This window comes from Hordeum vulgare, chromosome 4H (assembly GCF_904849725.1).
Source record: "Hordeum vulgare subsp. vulgare chromosome 4H, MorexV3_pseudomolecules_assembly, whole genome shotgun sequence".
NCBI classification, from domain to species: Eukaryota; Viridiplantae; Streptophyta; class Magnoliopsida; order Poales; family Poaceae; genus Hordeum; species Hordeum vulgare.
The window spans coordinates 400,870,242-400,880,356 of NC_058521.1; positions in this window are offsets into that span (position 1 = coordinate 400,870,242).

A 10,115-nucleotide genomic window follows, 5' to 3' on the forward strand; every position below is an offset into this window, starting at 1 on the left:
CTTAAATATCACCATGCCAATGTTGATCCGGCTGACATGTCACCTTTAAAGAAGCCAACGACAAACGCTGAGCCGCCCCTCAAGTTCAAACCAACAGACGACACTAAGACAGTGGATTTCGTCCCTGGCGACTCAACCAAGGAGTTCACTATTGGGGCGGGTCTAGACCCCAAATAGGAAAGCGCGCTCATCGAATTCATCCATGAGAATCGGGACATCTTCGCATGGAAACCTTCTGACATGCCTGGTGTGTCGAGAGAATTCACTGAGCACCACCTTAATGTTGACCCAAAAGCAAAACTAATTCAGCAATATCCTCGCAGGTTCAATGAGGAACGACGCAAGGCAATCAGGGAAGAAGTTGCCCGTCTCTTGGCCGCCGGATTCATCGTAGAGGTCTTCCACCCCAAATGGTTGGCTAACCCGGTCCTGGTACTCAAGAAGAACGGTACCTTCCGTATGTGCATTGATTACACGGATCTTAACAGAGCCTGTCCAAAGGATCCTTTCGCCCTTCCCCGCATCGATCAAATTATTGATTCAGTGGCGGGATGCGAATGTTTGTGCTTCCTGGACGCTTATTCCGGATATCACCAAATCAAGATGGCCGTGGAAGATCAGGAGAAAACAACTTTTATAACCCCCTTCGGGGCTTTTTGCTATGTGTCCATGCCATTTGGACTCAAGAGTGCAGGGGCGACTTATCAGCGTTGCATCCAAAATTGCCTCCGTGGCCAAATCGGACGCAAGGTTCATGCTTACGTTGATGGCATTGTGGTTAAAACTCACAGGAAGGAAACACTACTCGGAGACCTAAAGGAAACTTTTGATAATCTGCGGGTATACCAGATGGAGCTTAATCCCACCAAGTGTGTCTTTGGTGTTCCTGCAGGAAAATTGTTGGGTTTCCTGGTGTCTGAGCGCGACATTGAAGCTAACGTGGACAAAATCGAGGCGGTTACTTCCCTTGGGAAACCAGCGAATAACAATCAAGTCCAACGGATGGCGGGTCGTATTGCGGCCTTAAGTCGCTTCATAAGCCGTCTGGGAGAAAAGGCTATTCCCCTTTATCAATTGCTTAAGAAATCTGACCACTTTGTTTGGACAGACGAAGCCAATGAAGCTTTCGAAGCCTTAAAAGAGCAGCTGGTCAACCCGCCGGTTTTGGCCGGCCCGACTGAGAAAGAGCCCATGCTTCTGTATATTGCGGCAAACTCCAAAGCGGTGAGTGTGGCAGTGGTCGTCGAAAGGAAGGAGGAAGGGAAGGAATATCCAGTGTAACGCCCGATGTATTTCATTAGCGAGGTGCTAACTCTTTCCAAGCAGTGATACCCACACTGGCAGAAGTTAGTTTATGGGGTCTTTATGGCAAGCCGGAAGCTCAAACATTATTTCCAAGAGCATCCCATCACGGTGGTTAGCTCCGCTCCCCTCGGGGACATCATCCAGCATTGGGAAGCGACAGGGCGAATCGCCAAGTGGGCAATCAAACTCGGACCGCACCACGTGAGATACACCCCCCGCACGGCTATCAAGTCTCAGGCCTTGGTTGATTTCGTCAACGATTGGACCGAGTTACAGATCCCGGAAGACAGGCCTCACCTTACATACTGGACTATTTATTTTGACGGGTCTAGACAGTTGGAAGGCTCGGGGGCTGGCGTGGTGCTGATATCGCCTCAAGGAGACAAATTCTGCTATGTCCTCCGACTCATGTTTCCATGTACCAACAACGCTGCGGAATACAAAGCTTTGCTTCATGGCTTGCGACTCGCCAAGGAGATGAACCTTACGCGGGTCAGATGTTTTGGCGATTCTGATTTAGTGGCTCAACAAGTTTCAGGTACTTGGGATTCTCGGGACCCCCTGATGGCGGCCTACAGGAGGGCTGTGTCTGATGTGGCAGGTCACTTCCATGGCTATCAGGTCGATCACATCGACCGGCGCCTTAACGAAGCAGCAGATGCCCTTTCACGTCTCGGTTCCCAGCGTAAGCCGGTTCCCCCCAATGTCTTTCTAGATACTCTGCATAATCCTTCCGTAAGGTTACCCTCGGAGGAGGAGTTGGCAATACCAGACCGTGAGTCTCAGTTCGTGGCGGCTCTCCATGTTACGCCGGATTGGGTTCTTCCGTATCTGGCCTATCTCGCCCGAGCTGAGTTACCTTCGGATGAAGTATTGGCTCGCCAAATCGTCCGGTGAAGCAAATCCATGGTGATCATCAATGGCGAATTATATAAACGAAGCACTTCCGGGAATTTCCAAAGATGTGTTTCCTCCGAAGAAGGATGCGTAATTCTAAACGATATTCATTCCGAAGATTGTGGGCATCACGCCGGGTCACGTTCCTTGGTTTCAAAAGCGTTCCGTCATGGTTTCTTCTGGTTGACGGCCCATGCAGATGTAGAGGAGATAGTTCGTCGATGTGACGGATGCGAGCGTTATGGACGACAGGCCCATGTGCCGGCTCAAGAACTAAGGATGATACCCATCACTTGGCCTTTCGCAGTCTGGGGGTTAGACATGGTTGGCCCCTTTAAGATGTCGTCCAACAAAAAAACTCATATGCTGGTGGCGGTTGATAAGTTTACCAAGTGGGTTGAAGCAGAACCAGTTGGAGCTTGCGATGCAGAGACAGCGGTCAAATTCTTGAAAAAATTGATCTTCCGGTTCGGATATCCACAAAGCATTATTACTGACAATGGCACTAATCTATCTCAAGGAGCGGTGCAGGAGTTTTGCCATCGTGAGCACATCCGGCTTGATGTTTCTGCAGTAGCTCACCCGCAATCTAATGGACAGGCCAAGCGGGCGAATCAGGAAGTGTTGCGAGGAATCAAACCCCGACTCATGGTTCCCCTGGAACATACCCCGGGGTGTTGGGTTCAGGAGTTGCCTTCAGTACTATGGAGCATCCGGACCACCCCGAACCGTTGTACGGGTTTTACTCCCTTCTTTCTGGTATATGGAGCAGAAGCCGTTCTTCCCACTGACATTAGGCATGACTCGCCGAGAGTTTCCTCTTATGTGGAACAGGACAACGAGTTGGCGCGTCAAGATTCTTTGGACGCTTTGGAGGAAGCACGCGATTTAGTTGCAGCCCGATCGGCCATTTATCAGCAGGACATACGGCGTTATCACAGTCACCGGGTCAAGAGTCGAACTTTTCAGGAGGGCGACTTAGTGCTTCGATTGATACAAGATCGTACCGGCATGCATAAGTTATCACCACCATGGGAAGGACCGTTCATCGTCAGCAAAAGCCTTCGCAATGGGTCCTACTATCTGGTGGATCTACGACCTGATCGGCCAACCACGGAGGCTGAGTCAACTCGCCCCTGGAACATAGCCCACTTGCGGCCTTATTACACTTGAGCTATTAGCTCTATATTTTGTAAGTTTTTCATTTCTTATGAAGCAATAAAGTTGATGCCTCCCAGCTTTGGGCTTTCCTGCTAATTCATCTTATTGAAAAGTATGGATCTTTATTTTTATTCTTCAACAAGTCGCCCAAGCATGGACGCTATCTATACCAAAGAGCTTAAGTTGCCACTATGCGCTTATTACAAAACTGGGTATGGATAAGCCAAAGAGGATCGAAGTCGCTACAAGCGCGTGATTCAAACATAGGCGCCTTATATGATTCTGTGGATTAGGCCGGCTTACTTGAGGGCAGTTTGTTCTCAAGTCGTTTTGTGGTAATAGCGTATACGCTTCTAAAATCCTATGACGGTCTTTCCCTTAATCATAGGTCACTTCAGGGCTTCATCTCACTGAGATCATCCTTACTACCCATTTGGCCTGTGAAAAATTACCGCATTACAAATGGTTATACTGGACTGTGTGTTGCCCGAATTGCCATATGGACCCATGAACTCTTGGCGAGTTACTCCGCTCATGGACCTTGAACTCGCCTTGGTTAAAACATGTCTAGTACCGGCTAGCGCCTCACATGGAAAATAGAGAAACCATTGGTTCACTGAACCCGCTTCACTGAAGCTTGACTCGCGCTTGATCAGCCGGTCTAAATACTTGAGCTTTTTATACAGAAGTCTCCCTCGGGTAGCACTTGAGTTTATATAACTCGTCCTATCCTGTCGCGACCTGATGAGCCGACGAAATGGCTATTTTTACCTTCCATGCACTCCCACAAGGTCTTTCAGAATTTTTTCTGACTCGCCTCAAATATCTTGGGTCGGTTATTATTGATTATCATCCATTACTCACTGAGATGATTTGATATATGTTTTTAAGCCTAAACAGGTTGATGATCAAAATCATTCTAGTCATGGCGGGTCAAGCATCATAAAAATGCCTTGAGGGCGGTTCAAGCATTCTAAGGCGCCTTAAGGGCAACATAAGGGTTTTCAAGACATCACAGAAGCAGTTTGATCTCTAAAGGACTTATTACATGGCTCTTATGGCCAAATCTATGAAGGATTATTCTACTGATGTCCTCGGGTCAGCCTGCTACGAGCTCTGGCCGACTTCAATTTGCAAGTCGCCTAGTACCCAGTTACACTTGGATAACGCAGCGAACTCATCTTCATCGTTCAGCACTGACGAGAGATCCACCTCCAAGTCAAAGGGATTCTTGGGTCGACGCGGAGTTAAGCTGGTCGTTACAAAGGTTGGCAGGTTAACTTTCTTGTTCTTGTTGTCATAGGCGGCTTGGTATTTTGCTAAATCCAAGCTTGCGGCAAGCTGAGTCGCCGCCAAACGGGATTCTTTGACAACACGCTGGTAATCTTCTTCAGCAAATTCTGACCCATCATCCTTGAGCTGGGGAAATCCTGCCGCTACTTCTTCAGGGTTTATTTCTGGAGCATACGCCAGACACCGACTCAGCGTAGTCAGTGCCCCTTTTCGGGCAGCAGACCGAGTTAGCTCACCAATTTGAGGAGGAAGAGTAGATAAGCAGCCAAGCATCTTCTTTATTGATGTTATGGGTTCCTTGGCACCCATCACTGCTTTGTGTTCTCCCCGACTGTACACCGTTGCTATAGTTCGTCGTTTCGAGACACCACGTGATGATCAGGTGTGATAGACTCAACGTTCACATACAACGGGTGCAAAACAGTTGCACACGCGAAACACTCGGGTTAATCTTGACGAGCCTAGCATGTACAGACATGGCCTCAGAACACATGAGATCGAAAGGTCGAGCATGAATCGTATAGTTGATATGATTAGCATAGAGATGCTTACCACTGAACTATTATCAACTCACGTGATGATCGGACTGGAGTTAGTGAATTTGGATCATGTACCACTCAAATGACTAGAGAGATGTACTTTTTGAGTGGGAGTTTAGCAAGTAACTTTGATTAGTTAAACTCTAATTATCTTGAACATAGTCTAAGTCCACTTTGAAAATATTTGTGTTGTAGATCAATGGCTCACACGACAGTCACCCTGAATTTTAATATGTTCCTGGAGAAAGCTAATTTGAAAGATGATGGAAGCAACTTTGTAGACTGGGCTCATGATCTTAAGTTGCTCCGGCAAGCTCGGAAGAAGGATTATGTCCTTAATGCTGGGCTAGGAGGTGAACCACCGGCTATGGTTGACCAAGATGTTAAGAACGCTTGGTTAACACGTAAGGAGGACTACTTAGTAGTTCAATGTGCAGTCCTGTATGGCTTAAAGCCGGGACTTCAATGTCGCTTTGAGCGTCATGGAGCATTTGAGATGTTCCAGGAGTTGAAGTCTATCTTTAAGAAGAACGCCCGGATCGAGAGGTATGAGACCTCCGATAAATTCTATGCTTGCAAGATGAGGAGAATTCGACTGTCAATGAACATGTGCTGAAAATGTCTGGGTACTCAAACCGTCTAGCTGAGCTGGGGATTGAACTCCCGCAAGTGGCTATCACTGACAAAATTCTTCTATCACTGCCACCAAGCTACAACAACTTTGTGTTGAACTATAACATGCAAGGGATGAACAAGTCACCCGGCGAGTTATTCGCGGTGCTAAATTCGCAGAGTCAGAACTCCGTAAAGAGCATCATGTGTTGATGGTGAATAAGAGCACTAGTTTCAAGATAAATGGCAAAGGAAAGAAGGGTAATTCCAAGAAGAGAGGCAAGCCTGTTGCCAATCCAACAAAGAAACCCAAAGCTGGACCTAAGCCTGAAACGGAGTGTTATTATTGCAAGGGTATGGGTCACTGGAAGCGCAACTGCCCCAAGTATCTGGCTGATAAGAAGGCGGCCAAAGAAAAATCAGGTATATTCGATATACATGTTATTGATGTGTACTTAACCAGCTCTCATAGTAGTGCGTGGGTATTCGATACCGGTTATGTTGCTCATATTTGCAACTCGAAACAGGAACTATGGAATAAGCGAAGGCTGGCGAAAGATGAAGTGACGATGCGCGTGGGAAATGTTTCCAAGGTTGATGCAATCGCCGAAGGCACAGTTTCACTTCAGTTACCATCAGGATTAGTTATGAACTTAAATAATTGTTATTTAGTGCATGTGTTAAGCATGAACATTATATCTGGATATTGTTTATTGCGAGACGGTTACTCGTTTAAGTCAGAGAATAATGGTTGTTCTATTTCTATGAGTAATATCTTTATGGTCATGCACCCAATGTGAGAGGATTGTTCATATTGAATCTTGATAGCGATGATACACATATACATAACATTGAGACCAAAAGTGTTAGCGTTAAAAATGATAGTGTCATGTTTTTATGGCACTGCCGCTTAGGTCATATTGGTGTAAAACGCATGAAGAAACTCCATACCGATGGACTTTTGGAGTCACTTGACTTTGATTTACTTGACACGTGCGAACCATGCCTCATGGGAAAGATGACTAAGACTCCGTTCTCCGGAACAATGGAGCATGCAAGTGACTTGTTGGAAATCATACATACCAATGTGTGCGGTCCGATGAGTGTGGAGGCGCGCGGCGTATATTGTTATATTCTCACCTTCATTGACGATTTGAGTAGATATGGTTATGTCTACTTGATGAAGCACAAGTATGAAATTTTTGAGAAGTTCAAGCAATTTCAGAGTGAAGTTGAAAATCATCGTAAGAAGAAGATCAAGTTCCTACGGTCAGATCATGGGGGTGATTATCTGAGTTTCGAGTTTGGTGCTCACTTAAGACAATGTGGAATTCTTTCACAGTTGACACCGCCTCGAACACCACAACGTAATGGTGTGTCTGAACGTCCTAATCGTACTTTATTAGAGATGGTGCGATCTATGATGTCTCTTATCGATTTGCCATTATCATTTTGGGGTTATGCATTAGAGACAGCTGCATTCACTTTAAATAGGGCACCATCAAAATCCGTTGAGACGACAACATACGAACTGTGGTATGGCCCAAGACCAAAATTGTCGTTTCTTAAAGTTTGGGGATTTAATGCTTATGTCAAAAAGCTTCAACCTGAAAAGCTGGAACCCAAAGTGGAAAAGTGCGTCTTCATAGGTTGCCCAAAAGAGACAGTTGGGTATATCTTCTGTCTCAAATCCGAGCGCAAAGTGTTTGTTGCTAAAAATGGAGCTTTTCTTGAGAAGGAGTTTCTCTCGAAAGAACTGAGTGGGAGGAAGATAGAACTTAAGGAGGTTGTCGAACCTCTAATCCCTGTTGCTGCGACGCCGGTTGAGGAGCAAGTTGATGATGATGATCATGAAATTTTGGATCAAGTTGCTATCGGACCTCGCAGGTCGACAAGATCACATACTGCTCCTGAGTGGTACGGTAATCCTGTCTTAACGATACGTCCATTTTGCATCATGCTTTCATGTTGATATTTATCGCTTCTTGGGCTGTTATTTCACTTCGCGTTACAATACTTATGCCTTTTCTCTCTTATTTTGCAAGGTTTACGTGAAGAGGGAGAATGCCGGCAGCTGGAATTCTGGCCTGGAAAAGGAGCAAGTTTGAGATGCCTATTCTGCGCAACTCCAAAAGCCGTGAAAATCAACATGGATTTTTTTGGGATTTATAAAAAATACTGGGCCGAAGAAGTACCGGAGGGGCGCCTGCAGGGGGCCACAACCCTGCTAGGAGCGGCCACCCCCTGGCCGCGCCTAGGGGGCTTGTGGGATCCCAGCTGGCCCTCTGGCTCCCCCATTTTGCTACAAGAAGGGTTTCGGTCTGGAAAAAATCAAGGGGAGGATTTTCGGAGGATTTGCCGCCACCACGAGGCAGAACTTGAGCAGAACCAATCTAGAGCTCCGGCAGGACGATCCTGCCGGGGAAACTTCCCTCCCGGAGGGGGAATTCCTCGCCATCGTCCTCACCAACACTCCTCTTATCGGAGGGGACTCATCACCATCAACATCTTCATCAGCACCATCTCATCTCCAAACCCTTGTTCATCTCTAGTAACCAATCTCTGTCTCGCGACTCCGATTGGTATTTGTAAGGTTGCTAGTAGTGTTAATAACTCTTTGTAGTTGATGCTAGTTGGATTACTTGGTGGAAGAGTTTATGTTCAGATCCTTGATACTACTGATTACTTCTCTAGTCATGAATATGATTATGCTTTATGAGTAGTTACTTTTGTTCCTCAGGACATGGGATAAGTCATGCTATAAGTAGTCATGTGAATTTGGTATTCGTTTGATATTTTGATGTGTTGTATGTTGTTTTTCCTCTAGTGGTGTTATGTGAACGTCGACTACATAACACTTCACCATTATTTGGGCCTAGAGGAAGGCATTGGGAAGTAGTAAGTAGATGATGGGTTGCTAGAGTGACAGAAGCTTAAACCCTAGTTTATGTGTTGCTTCGTAAGCGACTGATTTGGATCCACTAGTTTAATGTTATGGTTAGACTTTGTCTTAATTCTTCTTTCATAGTTGAGGATGCTTGCGAGAGGGGTTAATCATAAGTGGGATGCTTGTCCAAGTAAGGGCAGTACCCAAGCGCCGATCCACCCACATATCAAACTATCAAAGTAACAAACACGAATCATATGAACATGATGAAAACTAGCTTGACAGAAATTCCCATGTGTCCTCAGGAGCGCTTTAACTCCTATAAGAGTTTGTCCGGGATTGTCCCTTGCTACAAAAGGGATTGGGCCACTTTGCTGCACCGTTGTTACTTTTGTTACTTGTTGCTTGCTACGAATCATCTCACCACACAGCTACTTGTTACCGATAATTTCAGTGCTTGCAGATTTTACCTTGCTGAAAACCACTTGTCACATCCTTCTGCTCCTCGTTGGGTTCGACACTCTTACTTATCGAAAGGACTATGATAGATCCCCTATACTTGTGGGTCATCAAGACTCTTTTTTGGCGCCGTTGCCGGGGAGTGAAGGGCCTTTGTTAAGTGGAACTTGGTAAGGAAACATTCATATAGTGTGCTGAAATTTATTGTCACTTGTCACTATGGAAACTAATCCTTTGAGGTGCTTGTTCGGGGTATCTTCACCTCGAACGGAAGAACAAAGAGTTGCTCCTCAACCTGCTGCACCTACTGAAAATATTTCCTTTGAATTTCCTTCGGGTATGCTTGAGAAACTGCTGGCTAATCCTTTTACAGGAGATGGAACATCACATCCAGACTTGCATCTAATCTATGTAGATGAAGTTTGTGGTTTATTTAAGCTTGCAGGTTTTCCCGAGGATGAGGTCAAGAAGAAGGTATTTCCCTTATCTTTGAGTGATAAGGTGTCGACATGGTATAGGCTATGTGATGATACTGGATCATGGAACTACAATCGGTTGAAATTGAAATTTCATCAAAAGTTTTATCCTATGATATGTGATGATATTAATAATTTTTGGCCTCGTGACAGAGAAAGCATCGCTCAAGCTTGGGGGAGGCTTAAATCAATGTTATATTCATGCCCCAACCATGAGCTCTCGAGAGAAATTATCATTCAGAACTTCTATGCTCGGCTTTCTCATGATGATCGCACCATGCTTGGCACTTCTTGTACCGGTTCTTTTATCAAGAGAGATATTGGCTTCAAATGGAATTTATTGGAAAGAGCAACTCTGAAGATTGGGAGCTTGATGAAGGTAAGGAGTCAAGTATGAATTTCAAGTTTGATTGCGTTAAATCCTTTGTCGAAACAAACACTTTTTGTGATTTTAGCGCTAAGTATGGACTTGACTCTGAGATAGTA